The sequence below is a fragment of the Puma concolor genome, chromosome E2 (genome assembly GCF_028749965.1).
Source record: "Puma concolor isolate L17-30 chromosome E2, mPumCon1.1.hap2, whole genome shotgun sequence".
Lineage (NCBI taxonomy): Eukaryota > Metazoa > Chordata > Mammalia > Carnivora > Felidae > Puma > Puma concolor.
In genome coordinates this window covers 3,950,778-3,973,683 of record NC_141681.1, presented here as the reverse complement: position 1 = coordinate 3,973,683, position 22,906 = coordinate 3,950,778, and the positions used below count along the sequence as shown (strand labels likewise).

At 51.5% G+C, this 22,906-nt stretch overlaps 1 protein-coding gene and 1 long non-coding RNA gene across 2 annotated transcripts in view; one reads left to right on the top strand and one right to left on the bottom strand.

Annotated features, from left to right (window-relative positions):
- Nucleotides 1-22,906, top strand: part of COX4I1 (cytochrome c oxidase subunit 4I1) — a 132,973-nt gene that overhangs the window by 29,987 nt on the left and 80,080 nt on the right. The gene's annotated exons all lie outside the window — the stretch shown is intronic.
- Nucleotides 6,693-11,198, bottom strand: LOC147573309 (uncharacterized). The gene is made up of 3 exons (XR_015244603.1): nucleotides 10,768-11,198; nucleotides 7,654-10,258; nucleotides 6,693-7,554 (listed from the first exon to the last, which is right to left on the bottom strand). It is a non-coding gene; the product is annotated as an uncharacterized LOC147573309 (long non-coding RNA).

Genomic DNA, 22,906 nt, shown 5'->3' with positions numbered 1-22,906 from the left:
GAAGGGCATTTTGCCTGTTCGAGCCCCATTTTCTCATCTGCCAAATGGGCCAAGTGTAGAAATGCACGAGGCGTTCTTGTGGGGATCACAGGGCCACAGGGCTGCCGGGATGCAGCGTAAGAAGGGGATGGGAAGCCAGGAGCCCCAAACCAGCCCAGCCTGTTCCTGTCTCGTGTCACTTTGGGAGAGTGAGTTCACCTCCTTGGGTACAAAATTTCACAATCCTTTGAATGTGGGAATTGGAGACTCGAAGCTCCCTTCTGGAGCTTTGGACACTGTAAAGTGTTTGTTATGTTATGGCTTCTTTGGTATCAGGTACTTAGCCTGTGAGTCACCCATCCACCTGTCCTCATCGCCAGCTTACCCCAGGCCGGGGACACTGTCCTGTGCTTTTTGGTACTTCTGGGCACGTGTGTGATTTTAAATCTGCCCTGTGGTGGTAAGATTCCAAAGTGTGTCTTTGAAATTTTGATCGCCTTGGACAAATCATTTGGGAGTAAAATCTTTTTTCTTTCAGTTCTGACACGTAGAATTTAAAAATATTTTCCCACTCGCGAGCAGTCCTTTTCCAAGCTCACCGCCATGTGGTCGACGCCGGTCGACCCAGGTCGAAGCCTGGGTACTTACAGTCTTTCCTCTCTTCCGGCCTCCGACGACTGATAACACGCCCCGCTGGCAGGGAAGGGAGTCCTCTGACCACTTATGTGGACCTGACCCGTGTCAGCTAACTTTGTGAAGCTCGACGTCAGAGGTTCTGCCTCTCCCAGAGCAGAAGCGACGGACTGATGGATCGGGCACCCGCATGATTGATTTTGAAACTGTGACTTGGGCCCTCGGCGCGGCTGAAGTCGATTGATTCCCTTTTGCACAGGGTGAAAGTTTCACGCGACTCTCCGTGAAATACGCCCAGCTTGGGTAAAGCTTTCGCCCTTGCGCCGGACGGGGCAGGATGCATTCCACGTCCACGCGCTTCATTGCTGGGTGGGCGTGGGCACCTGCTGGGGCTGCGCCAACCGAGGACTGCAGACCGGGGGCTGGAGGCAGCAGAAGTGCGTCCTGTCATAGCTCCGGAGTCTCCGGGGAAGGACCCCCGCGTGCCCTTCTGTCATCTCCCAGTAACCCCGGGCCTCCGTTGGCTGGCGGGCACGTCACTCCGGGCTCCATCGGTACCATCTCTCAGATGCTCCCCGTGTCCGTGTCTGTGTCCAACGTTTGGTCTTCTTCTCAGGCCACCAGGCGTTGGATTCAGGGCCCACGCTGCTTCGGCATGGCCTCCTCGTAGCCTGACGTCTGCAAAGACCCTATTTCCAAATAGCGGTGCACCCACAGGTCCAGGGCTTAAGGCTTGAATGCATCTGTTCAGGGGACGCAGCGCCACCCCCCACAAAGAGAGAGACCGCTTTTATTTCTCGTAGTCGATATAGCTGACACGCGGAGTTCATTCATTTTGGAAGCCCCATCAAAAAGTGTAACACGGAGGGGCGCCCGGGTGGCTCAGTCGGTTGAGCGACCAACTTCAGCCCAGGTCACGATCTCACGGTTTGTGAGTTCAAGCCCCGCGCTGGGCTCTGGGCTGACAGCTGGGAGCCTGGAGCCCGCTTCGGATTCCGTGTCTCCCTCTCTCTCTGCCCCTCCCCTGTTCGCGCTCTGTTTCTCTCTCTCTCAAAAATAAATAAACATTAAAAAATATTTAAAAAAAGAATGCTGTTTTCTTCTTCACTGTCCTCACCTAGAATGCCCTTCCCCTCCCTTCCAGGGTTGCGTTTTGTGGATAAAGCATGAGGCTAAGCTGGGTTCCAGGGCTGCCTGGCCACTGCAAAGGGACAGGCATGTAGGCAAAATCTGGGGGGAACACGTGCCAGCTTCCGGAGCCCTCTTCCAGGGGGCACACGGGACACACTCAACCCCCAGCAGTTCTGTTCACCAGCGATGATGCTCAGTAGGGACTCAGCACCTGGGGTTTTATCCGGGGCCGGTCACATGAGCGCCCTCTGCCTGGCACGTGCCCAAATCCCAGAGTCCCGGGACGAAAGCAGGTGCTTGGCCCTAACCACACCGTTTGCACAAAAGTGTCAGCACAGGGAGCCACTGTCACCAGCTCTGGGAGTGGGGGACCCTCCAACGTCCCAGATGCTGGCCGAGCGACCCTTCTGGAGGCCACTGTGTTAGCTCGTGTCTGCAGGGCAGCCCTGCCCGGAGCACATCCGTGGCTCTCTTTGGCCTCCCTGTGACCACACTGCTGGGGTTTCGACATTTGGAACTTCCCAGACACGTCCCCAGAGCCCCAGCACCTGTCCCCTTACCCTCCCCTGTTTCTGGGTCCTCAAAGTCCTTATAGCAGACGTGTCGTTCTGAATTTTTATCAGTCTGTTCTCGCATGTGTCGAGCACATGGCTGTCCGTCCTCTCTCGGATCCCCCGGTGCAAGCATTAATTCTGTTGTCGGCGTTAGTGTTTCCACACTGGGATTTTCGGGGCAGGAACACATGATTCTAGATCATTTATAAGTCCCTTGATCTCTCTGTCGCAGCTCAGTGTCTTTAGTGTTTCGGGTTGTGGAAATGTCTATTCCTTATCCTTGGCAATTGTGCAGTAGACACAGTGTGTGCACGAACTGCGCTTTCCCGCAGGTCCCTGCTTCCCAGACCGCGCCACCGCACTGTCTCCCTATGTGGGTCTGCGGCCAAGAGCTCTGACCCACTGGCGGAAGGCCCCGGGGCTGTTCCTTAGGGACCAGGGCGCCCTGTTAGGCACCGCGGCCACTTTCCTCTGGCACTCTCCCCTCCGGGTGGGTCTCTGGCACTCTCCCCTCCGGGTGGCGGGTTTCTCAAGGCTGTGCCTCCTCTCTCGCTGCTCAGATGCCTGTGGGTCTGAAGGTCACGTGCACTTTAACCCCGGCGTCAGACGGCAGACCTGGACGGGGGCGGCTGGTCCCCGGGGCTGTAGCGAGCTCGTGTCTGGGTACCAACCTTGCCTGAAAGGTTCAAACGTTCGCCGCTTGGTGTGGCTTCCAAAAAGTTCCCACTTCTTAATTTCCAAGTCCTGATGGAAAAATCGGATGGGGGGGGGAGGGTGGGGTGCACGGTCTCACTTCATGGGAAAACGTTTACCCCAGAAACACATCCCCCATATTATTCGGTTTTCTTTGTTGGTCAGTGGTCAAGAACAACCGAGTCGAGGGTCCTACCCTCGTTTGACGGAGACCTGACTCGCTGAATTGTGAGGGAGCATGGGTCTCCTCTCCCGGCCAGGTTCCGGCACATTCTGTGGACCTGTTAGCGCGCGAAGGGCACTGCTCTTCAACCTGGAGGAGGCCTTCTGTGTCCAGCTCAAGGGCGCTGAGCTCGTCCCGTTAGGCAGTTTGATTGACCCCCCAATCTTCGCTGCACCTCTCTGGCCCACGTTTCTTTTCCTTCAAGGCCTTGCCCTGGGATTTGCCATCAGGAAAAACAGAGTTTGAATAATCTGGGAGCCCTGCTATTCACGGGCTGTCTGTGAAGGAGATCCTGGTCTCCGGTGGCCCTCCTTCCAGGCTGCTCTCTTGCAGTTCCTGTCCCATCCCGCAAGTGTTTACCCAAAGCCTGCTGCAGGTGGGTCGTGCTGGGCCGCACACTGTCAGGGTCACGGAACAGCCGGCGCTTTGGGTGTGTCGGCGGAAGTTGAGACACGTTCAAAGTGACCCCGAACCCAGGCCTCAGGCAGACAGGAGGTTAGTTCAGGATAGTTCTGGTGGGACAGGGTTTCCTGTCTGCTGCAGGGCTGGTTGCTCAAGCTGCCTGGGCCCCAGAGTCCCCATCTGGGACTTCGCAGACCCAAAGCCAATGTGAGGACTTTGCCCACCAGGGTTGGTTTGAAATGTCCTGTGTGTCCAGCGCTGCTCTGGACGTGTCGAGACGGTTTCAGGGGTATAGGTAGGGCTGTCTGAGAAGGGTGATGGCGGAGGGCGGGGGGACGGGTGGGGTGGGAACCACCTTTAGATCCAGCGGTCACTGATGGTCTAAACTGTGCTCTGGAGGGGTGTCTGGGTGGCTCAGCTGGTTAAGCATCTGATGTCTGACTTTGGCTCAGGTCATGATCTCATAGTTCGTGAGTTCGAGCCCCATGTCGGGCTCTGTGCTGACAGCTCAGAGCCTGGAGCCTGCCTGGGATTCTCTCTCTCCCTCTCTCTCTGCCCCTCCCCTGCTCCGACTCTCCTTTCTCTCTCAGGATGGTGGAATAAACTTAAAAAAAAAAAAAAAGAAAGATATTAAAAAACAAACAAACAAATAAATAAATTGCACCCTGGAGCCAGCAGCTTGAGACAGGGGTTGGGTGCACGAGAAGGCCCGAGCTGGAGTGGGTGACCTCTCAGGTGTGTCTGAGTTCGAAAAACCCCAGGAGACCCTACTGCTAATGGAAGATCTGGCGACTTCATAGACAGCCAGAAGGAGCCTGGAAATCCAATATTCCAGAAAACTAGCATGAAGGAAAAAAGAAAACCCATCATCCGGTATTTGTCAGGGGCCTAGATTGTGTGTTTAGGGCAGAAAAGCGGCCCGACCCCGGGGCCCGGAGGGAAGCCAGGAGCTGGAATCGGCAGGTTCCTGCCGTGTGTGGGGAGTCGGGCCCTGTGCGGGCCCCAGCGTTCTCAGCGGTAGTAGCTTGACTGTTCATCATGCTTCCTCTCACTCTTCCAGGAGTGCCGCTTGGCACAGGGATGGGCACAGCCAAGTTCATGCAAAATAGCCGAAACCTTGGAACAGTCCAGGGGTCCGGCCTTGGGAGAACGGGCAGGCAGATTACGGTGTTCCGTACAGTGGGGTGTCAGCCAGAGATAGAAGAAACAGACTGCCTCTCCTCACGGCAGCGTGCATGAGTCTCAGCGTCGTGCCGAGCGGAAGGAGCCCCACACGGGAGCTGCAGGCCAAGCTCAGGGATGTGGCGGGTTCGGTTCCAGGCCACCACGATGGAGCGGGTACCTCAGGAAACAGGATCACACACAGTAAAGTGCACGCCGCAGCAGAGGGAGTCAAATCAGTGTTCTGGTTCCTGGTGCGTATAAAAGGTGTGTTCACGCTATGCTGTAGTTTCTTAAGCGCGTAACAGCATTGTGTTTAAAAAAGGCACATACCTTAATTTAAAGACCCATCGCTGCTACAAAAATGCTAACCGTAATCTGAGCCTGCAGTGAGTCGGAATCACTGGTCGCAGATCACCGTAGCAAATATAATGAGAAAGTTTGAAATATCGTGAGAATCACCGAAACGTGATGCAGAGACGAGAAGCGAGCCAAATGCTGTTGGAGAAAAGGCGCCGATAGACTTGCTCAACACAGGGTTACCACACATCTTCAGTCTGCAAAAACTACAGTATCTGGGGAGTGCAATAAAACGAGGTACACCTGTATATGGTGTGAGGTAGGGGTCCAATTTCGTCCCATTGTTCCGGCATACTCATTCACGCAGGACCCAGTGGAATCTTATCCTCAAGGAGATGAGCAAATCTAACCGTCAGGCTGGAATCGAAAGCCGGCGAAACTGTCACTCAAGAGGGAATTAGGAAACAAAGACATTTCAGCTGGAGATGCAGAGAGGTTCACCACCAGCAGTCTGCACGGGAAGACTGTCAGGGCCGTGTTCAGGGATGGAGTAATTGAACATAAACGGAAGATATGCCCGGATCTCAGCTTGGCCCAGCAAGGACCCCATTCCGTGCTGTTCCTTTTTTTCTTTTTTTTTGATGACACAAGAGGTGTTCAAGCAACCCAATGCCCAGGTCATGAGCATAGCCGGTGGTCTGACCACCTCTTCTCATGTTATTTTCCTCTGTCCCTAGGCTGGCAGAGATTTGCTGGCTCAGGCCCAGAACCCCTGCTGGAGCCAGGTTTTCTTCACCTTCACAGATTTGGGACACCAGGGGGGAATCTGCTTGTTCATGTTCCCTAAGTGGAAGGGAGAAGCTTTTACAAGAAATAACTCTTTCAGCAAATCCAGTGTATTTTTTTAACCTCTCACTTTTTCCTCCTTGCAATTGTGACATGTCTACATGAAATTGGCCACAGGAAGGAAGCCCTGTTCAAGAAGCTATTTTCTGAACATCCCTCTACACCCTGGATTTCACAACATGCTACATTTAGCTGGAGCTATGGGGATTTTGTGCCCCCGGGGGAGCTGGAGTTTGGGAGTCCAAACGATAGTTACATCTCCTGTGTGATGCTCTCATACAGACGGAGAAGGCGAGACTCAAAGGGTAATTAAATATTTATTTCGGAGAAAGAGCCTTTTCAGAACAGAAAGTCTAATTGCCTCTGGAAATAAGCCTGAAGTCAGAGGTCAAGCCAATGATATTCCACAATGGGGAAGTTAAGAGTTTAGAGAAGGACGAGGGAAAAATAGAATGACCCAACCACTGGGAGGTACCAGTGACTCAGGGCTGCTGCTTTTAAAAGTACCCTTTTGCTTCTACGGGGAGCCCACGGTCATTGGTTTATGGCCCAAGGAATGTGCGGCCCGCACTGACGACTTACTACGATGTTTGCGCTCGTCCAGATGAACAAGGGGGAGTTACCCTCCAACGTCCCCTTCTGTCTCGGCTCTGGGAACCGCGTACGGTCGGCATCGAGCGCTTCTGAACGTAAAAGCACTACCCGTTCAAGTCGTAGGCATGATCGAAACCCCCTGACTAGTGCCGGCCCAGCTGTCACCCCCTCCACGCACCTCTGAGCTCAAGTGCGCAGGCTGCAGCCCCCACGTTCGGTGCCTCCTGGGCACCAGGCGCTCCACGTACGGAGTCTGCTCCTCACAGCGGCTCCCGGGGGTGGCTACACCTGTCTGTGGTCGGCAGAGGAGGACACAGGCTCGGGGTGGCCGGGGGCCTTTTGAGGAAGGGCACGCGGAAGGGATAGTGGAACGGGGCGTGACCACAGGTCTGGAGGGCCGTACCCTCGGTGGCCGAGCTCACCTGTCCCCGGCACCGCGCCCCATGCTCCGGGAGTGCGGCTGGAGTGGACTGGCCGCCCTCCTCGTCAGCGTCCCCGAAGCGGGACGGACTGTGGCCACGGGGAGGCGCCGCGTGCTCCTGAGTCCTGCTCCCTCTGACCTGACATCTTTGCCACGGCTCTGTTTACTAACGTGGCTCTGGAGCGTTTGGGGCCTGGAGACCATCGAATTCAAACTCGCCTTCTCGATCAGGAAACAGGTGCCCTGACGAGGAACCGGAGGGCCACACTGATGCATCGGTGAGTGTTGCCGCGTAAGAAACTACCTCCGGACACCGAGGCCTAAAACAGCGCTGCCGCGTCGCTCCTCAGGACTCCCGGGTGCACTGGTGATCCTTCAGCTGCTCTCACCTGGCTCAGCCTCTCATCCTGGGCGTCTTCAAGCGACGGGGAGCACGTGCCAAGAGTGTAAAGGAGGACCTGCCTCACCTTGGACATCACACGTCCTTCCTGCTCCACCGCACTGGTCAGGGGTGTCACGAGGCCCTCCCAGAGGGGACGACTAGTGACGTGCAGTCCGCCTCTGGATGGGAGGGGCCGCAGAGCCACGCGGCTAAGTGGGGGATCGCGGGAAGCGCCCTGCAAGGAGGGGGCCGTTATTCTAACACCCGCCCAGACAATGGGACCAGTTACCCACAGAGGCAGGACTTCAACCCATGGACTTTCCAGGAGCCCCACCTGACTCACGGACGGGCTTCTGGTTCCGAAGAACATCGAGGGGAGACTGGGTGTGTCCGCGCCTCCCCTCGGGACTGTGCCGAGCAGCGTCCGTTCCCCGGAGGTCCCACGGTACAGCCACCCGCCTGCCTCCTTCCTCCAGAGTATCCCAGGATGGGAGGGTGCTAACTCTCCCCCAGCAAGAGGGGGCTCAGCTGGGGCAGTGGGGACAGGAGAGAAAGTTGGAGACCCCGTTTATATTTCCATTTGCCCAAAAAGGAGGTTAACTTGGCTACGTTTATAAATGGACAGACAGGGAGACCTTCCCTTGGAGCTCACGTCAGGTGTTCTGAGTCCTGTCGGGACACAGAGGACCCTGAGGCAGGGGGACACGCCTCACAACCCAGACGACAGGTCGTGGCCCCTTGAGATGCGTGGTGTGCGCCTGTCTGGTTGAGCGGATCGAGGTTATGCCGCGGTCACCCTTCACAACAGTGTACGGGCAAGACAGAGCATGACCGTGGAAATATTTCGAGTGGCGTCGACGCTCAGGGCAGCGTTCTTTAAAGGGTGGCCCAACTCGAGGGTGACTTACATGCTTTTCCATCGAGGCGCCGGTTCCAAATTGCTGCTTCCATTTCTGGTTATGAGAAGCATGTCTACCTGTAGACTGATGTGATTTGTCTCTTTGTAACATACACGTATCATTTATCTCCTAAATAAATATTAAAATAAGCACACTTAATCTGCGTCTTTGAGGCGGAAGACATTCAGACTACGAAGAAAAAGATTTAGGGGCTCCCGGCTGGCTCAGTCGGTGGAGCATGTGACTCTTGATCTCAGGGTCATGAGTTCAAGCCCCACGCTGGGCATGGAGCCCACTTAGAATTAAAAAAAAAATTTTTTTTTTTTAAACGTTTGGAATTTTTCCCATCGTGATGTGATTTCTGGGACTGAAAATGAAGTGGGAAAACCACAAAATGTTGCTTATCTTTGCATCTGCGCCTTTGGACCTGCCATCTTTTATGTTTCTCCCGTACATTTTGTTATGTTTGTTCTCGGCTGCGAGTGACCGAGAGGGCTCCCGCTCTAGCTCATTCATTTTCCTGTCTCAGGACCTGCCTAGCGCCTGGCCCGCAGGTCAGCACCTCGAGATCCTTTGTGGCTAAATGGAGTTGCGTCCTAACTGCTTGCTGTGTGCAGAGCCCCTCATGATGAGTGCCTTCTAGAACCTTCTGCGAGCCTGGGGCAGCTATGCACAGCACTTAACTGCATCCCCGCCCCACCCCCCTTCATCTTTTCTTGTGGGGCTTTGGCGTAATTGACAAAAGGAGGTGCCTCGGGTAAACCACTCTTGTTCTGGGAGTTGAGAGAGAGGCTCTGTTCTAGATTGTTCTGTTCCCTCAGCCTGGGAGTTTCTTGCTGAAGCCCTGCTAGGAACTAGGACTTCTCAGCTGTCAGCGTGCTTCCTGTGTGTGTGTTTGATGTGGCACCTGCCTCGTAACAGTACCTCTGTTTCCTTTCTTGTCATTCAAGGAATGGATTGGAGCAGAAGACATTTGAGGTCCCGTGCTAGTTGCCCAGGGCTGCTACGACAAATGACCACAAACCTAGCAGCTTCAAACAACACAAATTTGGGAGCACCTGGGTGGCTCAGGTGGTTAAGCGTCCAACTCTTGGTTTCAGCTCAGGTCATGATCTCGTGGTGTCGTGAGTTCGAGCCCCGCTTTGGGCCCTGCGCTCACAGTGTGGAGCCTGCTTGAGATGCTCTCTCTCTCTCTCTCTCTCTCTCTCTCTCCCTCCCTCTCTCTTTCTCTCTCTGCCCCACCCCCGCTCACACTCTCACTCTCTCTCTCTCGAAATAGATAAATAAACTTTAGAAAAAGAAAAACCAACAACACAAATTTGTTTCTGCACAGTCTGGAGGTCAGAAGTCCGACTTGGGTCTCGGTGGTTAAAATGAGGCCATCAGCGGGGCTGCGTTCCTTCTGGAGGCTCCGGGATAGATCTATTCTGCCCTCTTCCAGCTTCTAGAAGCACCCGAGTCCCTTGACTCAGGGCCGTTCCTCCGTCTGCAAAGCCCAGCAACCTCTTCTCAGGGCCCTGGTGATTTTGTGGCCCCGGGTCGTCCAGCACTGCGTCCTTTCTCCAGGTCCTTGACTCAGTCCATCCCTGCCTGGCTCCCCGGCCCCCTTCCCTCTTGTGTCCTTACGGGGACTTTTAGACGTTCCATCTGCTTGCTCACGGCGGCGTTCGGGGACTTAGAAAGGGATGTTGGTTGGTTATCCTTAAATTTAAAATTTCTCTCCTTTGATCCATTCCTATCCACTTGCGGGCCATGCGTTTGTCCAGAAGAGAGGGGGAAAGACCAACGCTGCATTCTAACCACGGGGGCTTTCCGGCCAGGCTCAGGGCAACGTGCTTGGTCAAGCACGTGGCCTCCTCACGCGACTTCATGACGAGGGCAGCGCCAGGCCTGGGGAGCTGGGCGCTGGGGCTGTGAACCCTCCGTGAAGGCCCTGCCTGTAGTCAGACCTCGCCCCTGTCTCGGCAGCCAGGCCCCCTGTCTTCTGGTTGCTTCCGTTCTCCCAGTGGTACAGGAACCGGAGGCTTGAGGGGAGAACGTCTGAGATAGTTGTCCAGAGAGGGGAGAAGGTTAGAGAAGTGGTATGGCCACTGGACAGCAGGAAGGCTTGCCAAGGGTCATGGACCGCACAGCCGCATGCCCGCCCCCTGCAGCCGCGTTCGGACTCTGGGCCGGGGATGGAGAGAGCAGAGTGTGGCATTTAGCCAGGCGTGGTGTTCGCTGAGTGGGTAATGCTGTGGGGGCAGGTCCCCCTTCCTTTTCTGTGGAGCCGGAGGGACCTCTCCCCGCGCGTTGAGGGTGCCCGGGTCAGAGGTGGGGGTGGAGGACCTTACGTACATCCAGAACGTCCCCAGCCTTCCCACGAGAGCCCAGCTAGACCGAAATGTACTTTCCTTCAAGGCTGCCGCTGAGTTTCGTCCGACCCCGTGCACCACGTGGCGGGGGTTGAGGGGTAGGTGGGGGGGTGGGCGTGGGCACCGAGCGCCAGAAGCTCTCTGTCCCGGCCCCGATCCCTCCACTAGGGACTCTTGTCCGAAGAGAGAACTTACCGTGAACAATCTTCATCTTGAAGGCAAAATTCTCCCATCATATTCGTGCTTCTGGCACAGGTGTCCACTACGTGCCCAAGAGATGGGGTTCACGAAGTAAGTATACGACCTCAAGACTTGCTTTCTCATTGGACTCGATCGGCTGGGACAGGGATACATCAATACACGGTGTCCAACAAGCTCAGACCTGGGGATTGTGACCGAGCCTGGTCCGTCTCTGCCCCCGAAGGCAGGCGACGGGGGAAAACCAGGGTGGAGGGCCTGAAGACCAGGGTTCTGTCTGTGCGCAGATCGCTCCTGACAGGTGTGACCTCCGCGCCTTTTATGGGCCACGTTGTGACTCAGGCAGCCCGAGGGACTCCCCCGTTTTCCGACCGTGGTAGGTCCCGCTGAAAGGAAGTAAGTGCTGCCCCATAGTTCAGTTTCCTTTCTTGTCAACTTCTTGTGAATCCTGCTGCTCTGATACTTGGAGCAGGTGGGGAAAGCCCTTCCTAGGAAATTTTTGGTGCTGTGGGGCCGCTGCTCCTCAGCATCCCAGAGGGCCAGGGCGGGGGCAGGTGGAGGGGGGCAGGTGGAGGGCAGGGCAGCGTGTCCTCGAGTTGCAGGTCCCTGGCCACGCCCAAGGGAACGTGGGTGATGCCTGGCAGACAGGGACTCACCCAGGGACCGCGGCGCTCTCGTTTCAGAAGCCACGGGCCTCTCCTTGGGACCCCGTGCTGGGAGTGGTCTCGCGTGGGAGAGCCAAGGGGGCGACTGTGGTCTGGGGGCAGGTTTGAAGGAAGCAGGGAGAGGGAAGAGGTGGAGAAGAGGGGAAGAGAACTAGAGGGACTGAACCAAAAGGAAGAAACCAAGCTTAGTGGTTTTTAACTGGGTGCCTCTGGGGACGCTGGGCGATGTCTGGAGACAGTGGCAGTTGTCACGACTGGGGGAGGGGTGCCGCTGGCCCCCAGTGGGTGGAAGCCCTTTCCGGCGCACAGGACGTTCCCCCGCCCCCCGCCGCAAAGAATGACCCGGCCCCAAATGTCAGCAGAGCCTTGAAGTGACTCCAAGGACCGGCTGAGCCTGGAGGGCAAGGACCCCGTTTGTGTCCGACCGAGCTCTGTGGGAAAACCCATCTGACTGGGAACTTCTCCAATGGAAAAAGCTCCCCCCTTTCTCCCCTTGAGCCGCAACTGGTGTGTGTGCTGTGGCCTTTGGGCATATTGTGGAAATGGAAAAGTTAAGTTCAGCTCTCAGCTCTGACTTGGATCTTTTCCGTTTGAAGCATCCTGGCTGGTCTCCGCCTATCCAGGCAGCAGAGGGTACCGTCAGTCACTGGCCCCTCCATACAGTGGCTGTACTGCTGCTGCCTCCCGCCGCATAGTCACGGTGCCGCCTTTCCCGCACTCGTGGCGTAGCGCCTCCTGTGGCTTTGGGGGGCCCTAGGTGCGGGGGTACAGGAGGATGGCCCTACTGGTGAGGGGCTCCCCGGTGACCGCTCACACCAGCCCGCCTTGCTGAGGCGTCTCCCGTTAACTGGGCTCTCACCGTGAGGGTAGCATCTCGCTGGCCGTGAGCTGTGCCGTGACCGCTCGGTCCCGCACAGGCTGCCCTCTGGCTCCGCGTGGGATCTGGTGGGGGTGGAGTGCGGGGGAGGGGGGAGCTGGCACGGCCTCTCTGTCTCGTCCAGCCCAGCCCCTTCCAGGAGGAGGCTGAGGCCCCTTGATGCAGGGGTAAGGAAAAGAGGCCAGAGCAGGAGCGAACCCCAAGGCGGCGTGTGGACTGGGCATCCAGGGAGGCACGCGGCCAGGACTCGTCGGCTGCGGGCGTTTGTGGGGAACAGCTAAGACGCCCAGACGACCTTCACTGGGGCTGCAGCCGTGCGGCGAGGGCAACAGCAGTGTCCTGAGGACTGGCTCACGGGCCAGCGCTATTCGCAGGGGGCAGACAGTCAGGGGGAGGTGCCGCGCCCAGTCTCGGGGTGCGCCAGGCCACTGCCGAGGGTGAGCGATGACTTCTGGGAAGCCGCGATCTGAGCTGTGCACCTGGCACCGGCATTCCCTTCTACCTTCCGTGTGTGTCACCCGCGATGGGCCCACGGAGGGCCCCTCTGTCCCCGGGACGGCCCTTGATGTAAACGTTCGCGAGGTGTCACCGGAAAACGGAGGATGAGGACCGTGTGAGCACACACAGGGGGCCGGGGCTCCGGGTCAGGGGTGTGCGCTGGGGAACACAGCTTGGAAAGTACGTGCCGAAAGGGCAGCCGGGAGCCAAACCCCCTTGGAGCACATGGTCACGGTCCTCCCTCTAATCAGTAGCAAAACCGAGAGTCCCGGCTGGGAGAGCCGCCATGGTCGGCGTGGGGGCCGGGGGTGGGGCCGGGGGTGGGGCTGGGGGTGGGGGGAGGCATCGGGAAAACTTTGAAAATTCTCCACCACGTTCTGCTTTCACCCACTTAAACCCAGAGGAATCCTCCGGCAAAACGAAACTGAAATCTCGCTTCCCCACTGACCGTCTCCCGGGGACTCGCCCTTGAGTGGCCGCGGGTCAGCTCTGTCAATGCGTCGTTCAGGCACAATGAAATCCACCTGAAACCTCGAGTGCACAACCGGTGGGTCTTGACGAACCCGAGCGCCCGTGTGAGCCCCGCGATCACGACGTGAGACGTTTCCATCGTCCCAGAGTCCCTTGCCTCGTCTCCTCCCTCCAGCCCCAGCTCCCTGGCAGGTCCCCATCTGCTCTCTCTCTCTGCGTTTGGCCTTTTAGCAAATAAGTGTCTATACCTGGAATCTCAGGGGGGGTCGTCTTTTATATCTGGCTTTTAAAACGTAATGTAATGCTTTTCAGGTTCGTCCGCTGTCGTGTGCCTCGGGAACTCTTCCCTTGGATAGCTAAATGCCGCCTCGAGGTGTGGCGACACCACGGTGCATCGGTCCGCCCGCCAGTTAAATGGCCACTTGGCTTGCTTCCAGGGTTTGGAGACTCCAAATAACGCTGCTACAAACATTCGATTACAAGTATGAATACGGGCATCTCTTTTCTGTTTTTGTGGTAAATACCTATAAATGGAATTTCTGGGTCATAGGGCCAGTTTATGTTTGACTCTTAGGAAGCGCCACACTGTTTTCAGGGCGGCCCCGCCCGCCGTCTTCCTTCCCACCAGGAATGGATGAGATTCCCGGCTGGTGGCTCCCAGGCCTTGCCATCTGGCTTTAATTTTAACCATTTCTCTTTGTGTGTTTTTAAAAATTTTTTATTTTATGTTTTACTTTTTCTTTTTTTTTCTTTTTTTTTTTAGTTTTTATTTATCTTTGAGACAGAGACAGAGCATGAGAGGGGGAGGGGCAGAGAGAGAGGGAGACAGAATCCCAAGCAGGCTCCAAGCTCTGAGCTGTCAGCACAGAGCCCGACGCGGGGCTCGAACCCACAAACCGTGAGATCATGACCTGAGCCGAAGTCGGATGCTTAACCAACTGAGCCACCCAGGCACCCCTCACTTTGTGGTTTTAACTTGTATTTCCCAAAGGACCGATGATGTTTTTTACGGGCTTATTTGCCATCTGTGTATCTTTTTTGATGAAATGTCTGTTTGGAGTGTTTGGTCATTTTTTAAAAACTGAGGTTTTTTTTTTTTTTTTTAATGATTAAGTTTCTGCTTTATCGTGTCTTAAGAAAACGTTGCTTGGCCTAAGGTCACTTAGATTTTCTCCTATGTTTCTTCTAGAAGTTTTTAGTTGTAGCTCTTACATTTATGTCTTAGGCTTTTCTGAGTTCATTTTTTGTATGTGAAATGAGTCATGGGTCATTTTACTTTTTTATTATTTTTTTTTAATGTTTAGTTTTGAAGGAGAGAGAGACAGAGCACGAGTGGGGGTGGGGCGGAGAGAGAGAGGGAGACACAGAATCCGAAGCAGGCTCCAGGCTCTGAGCCATCACCACAGAGCCCGATGCGGGGCTCGAAACTCACAAACGGCCGGATCGTGACCTGAGCCGAAGTCATACGCTTAACCGACTGAGCCACCCAGGCGCCCCCATTTAAAAATTTCTATCTAGATGCCCAACCCTTTTGGTACCATTAGCTGAAAAGATTACTCTTTGTTCATTGAATTACCTTGGCTCCTCTGTAGAAAATTAATTGGCTACATGTATGTGGATCTATTTCTAGACTCTCTGCTGTTTTGACTTTACTAGAAAAAGCAAGACTGGAGTGTGTATACAGGACCTGTCACGAAAATAATTCAGACTTTATCAGATAGCGTATTTATCTGGGATGCCAGTTAGAATATTGCCGTTCCCTCTGAAGACTGTAGTCTGATTTTGTGCAAGTTTGTAGTGCACTTTGGCCAAAGCGTTAGTAGCTGGGCCCCCTTTAATTATTGTGACTTAGAGAAACGAGTGGCCAAAGTGGTCTAGCGACCTTAGAGAATGAGACAGAACAATCTGAAATACATACCTTGCTCCTAGGTCTGCGTTTCTTTCTCTTCCCCTACTCCCAGCTCAGGGAGTATCCAGAAAAACCTCCGACTCAAAGTTTGGGAGGTGGGCGTTGGTTTCAAACACAGTTCTCCTTGTCATGCACCTTAGTGACGCGTCCCGATTTCCAGAAATATCTTAGGTTTCCTTCACTTATCCAAACGTCAGGCACGAGTCTACATAGGTGAATTTCTGTTCCTTGGCATGGTAATTAACACAAAAGTTTGTCCGGTGTGGGTAATCTCATGTTCCACGACCGGCTCATCCCATTTCCCCCCGGCGGCCTGGGGACACGCACCGCTGTGCATAAGGGGAAAGGCATAAAGCCCTATTTTCATATTCCTATGTAATAGTCTTTAGCGAATGCAGTGAAACATATAGATTCTCTCATATTGTTTTCCGCTTTCATATCTGATGCATTTGTAATCACATGTGGTAGCTGTCCGGGGCTTCTACTTTGTTGTGCTTCAAAGACCAGTAGGAAAAAAAAAAAAACCCGTTGTGTTGGGGCGTTGGCACTTTGACGTTGTAATAAGGTCATTTCGAAAACCAGCTGTTGTACAGTGGTATCATTATTCGTAAAAGAAAGGATATTTTCGCTCTGAATTAGGAGGGCTAGCTCAGACTGGCGTTGTATATGAGCCAGTGTTTGAGAGATTTCAGGGAAACCCGCGGAAAGGACGTCAGGCTGGAATCAGTCTCAGGATGGAAAACGGGGGGTCTGTGACTTTCTTCACGGAGCTGTTCGCTCTCTGAGGCTCGGTGTTCTCACCTGATGTGTTTTATTATTTTTTTTTTTATTTTTTTTTTTCAAAGTTTATTTATTTTTGGGACAGAGAGAGACAGAGCATGAACGGGGGAGGGGCAGAGAGAGAGGGAGACACAGAATCGGAAACAGGCTCCAGGCTCTGAGCCGTCAGCCCAGAGCCCGACGCGGGGCTCGAACTCACGGACCGCGAGATCGTGACCTGGCTGAAGTCGGACGCTCAACCGACTGTGCCACCCAGGCGCCCCGAGGCCCATCAGGATTTTAAAATGACTGAGGGTTTGGGGCGCCTGGGTGGCTCGGTTACACGTCCAGCTGTTGATGTCGGCTCAGGTCATGATCTCATGATCTTTATGGCATCGAGCCCCGCGTTGGGCTCTGTGCTGACAGTGTGGAGCCTGCTCGGGATTCTCTCTCTCTCTCTCTCTCTCTCTCTCCCGCGTCACGTCGCACTTGGGCTCTGTCTCTCAAAATAAATAAATGTAACTTAAAAATCTTGCCCGTGGGGCGCCTGGGTGGCGCAGTCGGTTAAGCGTCCGACTTCAGCCAGGTCACGATCTCGCGGTCCGTGAGTTCGAGCCCCGCGTCGGGCTCTGGGCTGATGGCCCGGAGCCCGGAGCCTGCTTCCGATTCTGTGTCTCCCTCTCTCTCTGCCCCTCCCCCGTTCATGCTCTGTGTCTCTCTGTCCCAAAAATAAATAAACGTTGAAAAAAAAAATAAAAAAAAAAAAATAAGAAAAATAAATAAATAAAAATCTTGCCCGTTTACCTGGAGAAAAACCAGCGTCCCCTTTTCAATTCCACTTACGAATAGGAACCCTTTACCAACCCTTTATGAGACTGATAAAGCAGGAGGGGTAGGGATAACCCGAAAGCAAGGGAAAGCCGTAGGCGTTGACACACAGCCGTGGACGGCAGAGCGAACCAGTGACAGCAAGCACGGGAATGCCTGAAAGTCCGCCGAACAAAATTTGTGGTCGTAAACCTCCCCGCTTACGAACAGAATCCCTATAGTTTGTTCCTACTGAAATCCAGGTAAGAATATACCGTATGTCAAAAGAATTCTTTATAAGCGCGACTACAGGTCGACTCATGGTCACGTGTTGGGGAGAGAAGCCGTGTCGGGGGTGTCACAGAAGATAGCCCCACTTCAGTTTTTGAAAGCAATCCGAATGGGAACTAATTTGGTCTCCGTGTAAGAGTTCTCGGGACATTAAACTGTTAAAAAAAAACACTGATTTCTGGAATAATGCAAAGAGGCTGTCAAGGGTGTTCTAGAGGGGATTCCTACAAGGGGTGGGAAGTTATGTTAGGTCACCCTATGGTCCTTTCCAACACAAAGAGCAGATGATTTCATGATCTGGAAGAACCTGGAATTGTTTGTTGGCTGTCTTGCTCTCACGGCTCAACCCCCATCCCTGTTGCCCTGCCCAGTGTTTCCCAAGAGACAGATGTGTGACATCAGAGCTGGAAGCCTCCCCCCAGCTCTCTGTGCCTTGCCTGCTTGGCCAGCCTTGGGGGCTGCGAGGGGGTTGGGGCCAGGTACCGCGCCCAGCCCTCCTCCCTGCCTCTGCACCTGCCGATCTTCCCGATTCTTCCTTATCATCACCTCTTTTCAGCCGAACTTCTGATGGAGAGGTGGGGCTGTGCCCCCGCGACTGTCTGGGTCTAGGAGTCCATGCTCCCCGCCTCTCAGCTGACGTTTTCTAGGTTACGATGCCGGCCGAGCACGCGTCATGCGGGACACACACAGACAGGGAGCCGGAGAGAGTGGCAACAGTGGATTTGTCCAGTGGTAGAGTGGCGAGTGGTTTGCTCTGTTCCTTTGTAACCTTTGATATTGAGGAGTCATTGATCTTTAATTATGGGAAAGTTGCTGTAAGAGAGAGAGCCAGAAGTGGGCACGGACCCCAGCCTTTGTCTCCCAGTTCAGAAAAATGGTCCTTGAGAGCAGGAGGCTGAAGGGCAGCCTGGTCCCTTGTGACTGGGCGAAACTTAGAAAATAAAAGTGGAATCACTTCACCCGGTTTTTGAGGCGTTAGTCATCATGATTAAAAAAGGAAGTCAGACATATAAATGGTGGAGAGAGTGGATGGGTGATGTAAACACCACGTGTCATAATATTCACCAGTAAGTGACATTAATCACAGTAAAAGCGATCGACGGGGTGGCTGTTCACAAAACGCGTGTTCAGAAACCTCTGTTTTCCCTTTAAGCCAATAGTGATAATTTAAAAATTGTAACGGAAAAGAAAACATTTCATCCACAGTAACAACAAAATGCATAAAAATCCATAAAAAGTTGTCACAAAAATTGTGCAGGACCCACACTGAAAAAAATATTGATGACTCCATTCAAGGGCATAAAAAACGACTTGTTCTTGGATAGAGAATTTAATTTAATTGGTTTTAATTTAACACAGAAAAAAACTTACCATTGAAAATACATCCAGGCACCTGGGTGGCTCAGTCGGTTAAGTGTACAACTCTTTTTTTTTTTTTTTTTAATGTTTATTTATCTTTGACAGAGACAGAACATGAGTGGGGGAGGGGCAGAGAGAGGGGGAGACACAGAACCCGAAGCAGGCTCCAGGCTCCGAGCTCCGAGCTGTCAGCACAGAGCGTGACGTGGGGCTCGAACTCACAGACCGCGAGATCATGACCTGAGCTGAAGTCGGACGCTTAACCGACTGAGCCACCCAGGCTCCCCGTGTTCAACTCTTGATTTCTACTCAGGTCATGATCTCAGGGTTCACGAGATCGAGCCCGCCCTGCGTCGGGCTCTGCGCTGACAGTGTGGAGGCTGCTCGGGATGCTTTCTCTCCCTCTCTCTCTGCCCCTCCCCTGCTTGCTGGTTCTCTCTCTCTCAAAATAAATAAATAAATTAAAAAAAACGTGCACATATGTCAATTCTCCATAAATTATGTATAAATTCAATGGAGTTCCAAGCCAATTACTTGTGACCTTTTTTGTTTTTAACACAATTGTTTTAAAGTTTATCTGTAAGACTCTATGTGGAAATATGACTAGCAAGCATGTGTGTTTTGCTAGCTTCTACAAAATTTATTGTACAGTGTGTGTATGTGAGTGTACAGGTCTTCACAGTTTGACAAATGCCTACGGTTTTCTAACGGCCAACACGTCAGGATACAGAACAGTTCCACCCCCCCGTTCCCCACGCTGCCCCACGCTGTCACACCCTTCATCCAAGGCAACCATGGACCTCTTGTCTCTCCCTGTAGTTTCACCATTTCAGGAATGTCATATCGACCGGATCATACAAAATGTAATCTCTTGGGTCTGGCTTCTTTCACGTAACGTATTTGAGATTCATCTACGTTGTGTGTAATCGGTAATTTATTCCTTTTCGGTGCTGAGTAGTATTCCACTGTATGGAAATGTACCATATATCACACCGCAGTGTGATTTTTACTCTTTAGTCTGTTAAAGCGGCGGATTACATGTTGATCTAATCTGATATTGCAGGGGTAAACTCTACTTGGTGATGGTGCATTTTCCTTACTGCTGGCTGTGCTGTGCTAATATTTGGATGAGGACTTTTGCATCAAGGATACTGGTCTGTAGATCTCCTTTTGTATGTAGTATTTCTCTGGTTTTGGTATCAGGGTAATGCTGGATGCATAGAAGGACTTGGCAAGTATTTCCTTATCTTTTATTTTCTGGAAGAAACTGTAGAATTTGTATTATTCCTTCTTTAGGTGCTTGATAAAAGCATCTAGCTTTGGGGTTTCTTTCTTAGAAGGTTTTATTTTGGGGACGCCTGGTGGCTCAGCCGGTTAAGCGTCCCACTTGAGCTCAGGTCATGATCACATGGTTCGTGAGTTCAAGCCCCATGTCGGGCTCTGTGCTGACAGCTCCGGGCCTGGAGCCTGCTTGGGATTCTGTGTCTGCCTCTCTCTCTGCCTCTCCCCTGCTCACGCTCTGTCTCTCTCTCTCTCTCTCTCAAAAATAAATAAACATTAGAAAAACATTTTTAAAAAAGAAGGTTTTATTTTGAAGCTATAAACGCTCTAATAAATATAAGACTATTTAAGTTGTCTGTTTCCTCTTGAGGGAGCTTTGGTAGTCTGTGTCTTTGAAGGAATTGATCGATTTCGCCCAAGTTGTCAAACTTTACCGTAGAAATTTTATAATATTTTTCTGTTCTCCCTTTAATGTCTCTGGGAGCTGTATGCTAGCCTTTATTTTGCTAATACTTGTCTTTCTTCTTTCTTTTTTTTTTTTCTTGGTCGGTCTGGCTAAAGGTTTATCAATTTTCCTGGTCTTTTCACAGAACCAACTTTTGGTTTTATTGATTTTGTCTCTCTTTTCTCTGTTTTTAATTCAACTCCTACTTGTTCCTAGCATGACTTTTTCCCTTCTTTTTGCATGCTTTGGGTTTAATTTTCTCTTCTTTTTTTTTTCTAGTTTCTGAAGGTGGAGGCTTAGATTATTTATTTGAAAACCTTCTTCTTTTCTAATATAAACATTTGCTATCTCTAAACTTCCCTCCAAGCTCTGCTTTACTGGCATCCCACAAATTTTCATTCTCCTGCTGCCATTCAAAACATTTATAATTTCCCTTGTGGCTTACTCTGTGACCCAGGGATCATTTAGAAGTATGTTGTTTAATTCCCAAATATTTAGGGGGATTTTGTAAATATCTTTCTGTCATTAATTTGTAGTTTAATTCTGTTATGGGCAAAGAACACGCGTAGTATGATTTGTTTTTGTTTGAGGTTTGTCATTTTAGATTGGTCGTTCTGTTGTGTGACTCAGGACATGGTCTGCAATGATGAAAGTCCACGTGCACTTGAAAAGAAACCGTATCGTGCTGTTGGATGGAGTGCTCTAGAAATGTTAAGGGGGCCAAGTTGGTTGTTCAGGTCTTCAGACATTTTACACACGCCTTCCCCGCGCTCGTTCTGAGATGCAGAGTCAGCGTAAGTTCCGCCTCTGGCCCCGTGGTAGGCTGCACCAGCGACATGGTGGGGGCCGTCGCGCCAGACTCACTCCACCTGCTGCCTACCCCACCCTGGCCCACGAGCTTAGCCCCGACACTGCCGGATTCTTCCTGCATTTTCATTCTTTGCCATTAACTGCTACACACTTAGGATGGTTGTGTCGTCTTGAAGAATCGGCCCTTTGTCGCCATATGTTATTCCTCTTTATCTTTGGCGATTCCCCTTAATCTGAAGCTATTCTGAGCTAGCCGCTCTAGCTTTCCTTCCTAATAAAAACAGCTTTAGTGAACTAAGATTCATATACCAGAAAATTCACTTAAACTGTACAATTCAGTGTTTTTTAGTGTAAAACATTGCGTTATCAATTTTGTCACACTTACCTACTTTTGTCTCAGTACGTGTATCTCTTCTGACACTTAGATAAATGAGATAATGCAATTTGTGTTTTTTGTGTCTGGCTGCTTTCACTTCGCATATTTTCCGGAGTCATCCATGTTATGGCATGTATCAGTACCTCATTGCTTTATTTTTTCATTAAATTTTTTTTTAAGTTTATTTAGTTTTGAGAGAGAGAAAGAGCACACACATGAGCAGGGACGGGGCAGAGAGAGAGGGAGAGAGATAATCCCAAGCAGGCGCTGTACCCCCAGTACGGAGCTTGATGAGTGGCTTGAACCCACAAACTGTGAGATCATGACCTGAGCTGAGATCGACAGTCGGATGCTTAACTGACTGAGCCACCCAGGTGCCTCAGTACTTCCTTACTTTATAAGGCTGACTAATATTCCATTGCATGGGTGTGTTTTATTTATCAGTTCATCAGTTGATGGATATTTGGGTTGTTACCAGTTTTTGATTATTCTGAATAATGCTGTTATAAAAATTCATGTATCAGTTTTTGGGTGAACATAGATTTTCCTTTCTTTTGATTATAGACCTAGGAATACAGTTGCTGGGTCATATGATACCTCTGTGTTTAAATTTGTGAGTAGCTTTCTTCTTTTTTTAACTGTTTATTTATTTTGAGAGGGAGAGAGAAATAGAGTGCAAGTCGGGGAGGGGCAGAGAGGGAGGAAGAGAGAGAATCCCAAATAGGCTCTGTGCTGTCAGCAAAGAGCCCCGCATGGGGATCGATCCCACGAACTGTGAGGTCATGACCTGAACTGAAATCAAGAGTCAGATGCTCAACCGACTGATTCCCCCGCCCAGGCGCCCATGAGTAGCTTTCTTTAATTAATGTTTTCATGACATACCCCTAACTTTTAGCCTTTTTATGTCATTAAAGTATGTTCTTTGTAGATAGCATATAGTTGGATATTTTAAAAATTCAGTCTGATAATCTCTGTCTTTCAATCCATGTGTTTGACTATTTACATTTAATGTAATTATTGATATAGCTAAATAGAGGTCTAGCAGTTTATTATTTGTTTTTTGTTTATTTCTCTGTTTTTTCTTCCTCTTTCTCCTTTCTTAACTTCTGGATTATTTGAATATTTCTTTTAGTATTCCACTTTAACTTGTTTATGGATTTTGACCATATTTCTTTGTATCATTTTTAAGCGGTTGCTCTAGGGATTACAATATACATCCACACTTAGGGTTTTATCCTGCCTACTTAGGATTGATAATTTACCGCTTCAGGTAAAATGTAGAAAACTTATGATCATAGGTATTACTGTCCTTCCCCGGCTTTGTGTCGTACTTGTCAGAAGTACTGTATCTCCTTACACTAAAAGCCTCATCAGAAAATGTTATAGATTTTCCTTTCAACTGTCATTCATAGTTTAAAGAACTCACACAGAATATTTATTAGAGTCACCATTTCTGTTTCCTTTATTCCTGAAGTTCCAAGTTTCCCTCTATTATTTTCCTGTCATTTGAATATTTTTCTTAGCATTTCTTTTACAGGAGGTTTACTGTCAGTGGATTCTAGTTTTGTTTCATTTAACACTGTCTTTA